The sequence below is a fragment of the Rhipicephalus microplus genome, unplaced genomic scaffold (assembly GCF_043290135.1).
Source record: "Rhipicephalus microplus isolate Deutch F79 unplaced genomic scaffold, USDA_Rmic scaffold_273, whole genome shotgun sequence".
Lineage (NCBI taxonomy): Eukaryota > Metazoa > Arthropoda > Arachnida > Ixodida > Ixodidae > Rhipicephalus > Rhipicephalus microplus.
In genome coordinates, this window is record NW_027464844.1 from 29415 (window position 1) to 30000 (window position 586).

A 586-nucleotide genomic window follows, 5' to 3' on the forward strand; every position below is an offset into this window, starting at 1 on the left:
CGGCGCAACGCACTCATAGGTCGGCTTTCGACCCGCCACTGCACCGTGGCTCGAAGCGCTCGAAATGCGCGACCCGACCGCTGCGGGACCGCCTAGTACTGTAAACAGGAGCGGCGGAGCGCGAACGGCGAGTCGTGGTTACGTCGGTAGAAGGCGAGGCTGCGCGTTCCCGAAACGCCAGCCGAGTGCCCTCCCGACCGTTCGAGCGTGCAAGAACGAGACCCGACAATCGCGCGGCGACTGCCAAGTACGAGAGGAACGGCACAAGCGTCGGCGGTCGGTCAAGGAACTGGCGATGTGACGGGTCCGCTGTGCACCAGTGCATACCGTCCCGCCGTCCGCGGCAAGCGCCTCCGCGTCCTCGGGTGACGGAGGCTGCCGGTCGGTTCTTGCAGGCGAGGGATCTCGCTGGCACCGGTTCGCGTTGACGCGCGGCCGGTCATGGCACGGCGATGCGACGGCCGAGGTGCGCAGTACTCGATGGAGGAACCGCACGCTCCGATGACCGTCCCGCCCTCCGCGGCGTATGCGTACCGACCGTAATGGTTGCAGCAGCGCCGGCCGGCTTTTGAATTCGCCACACGAA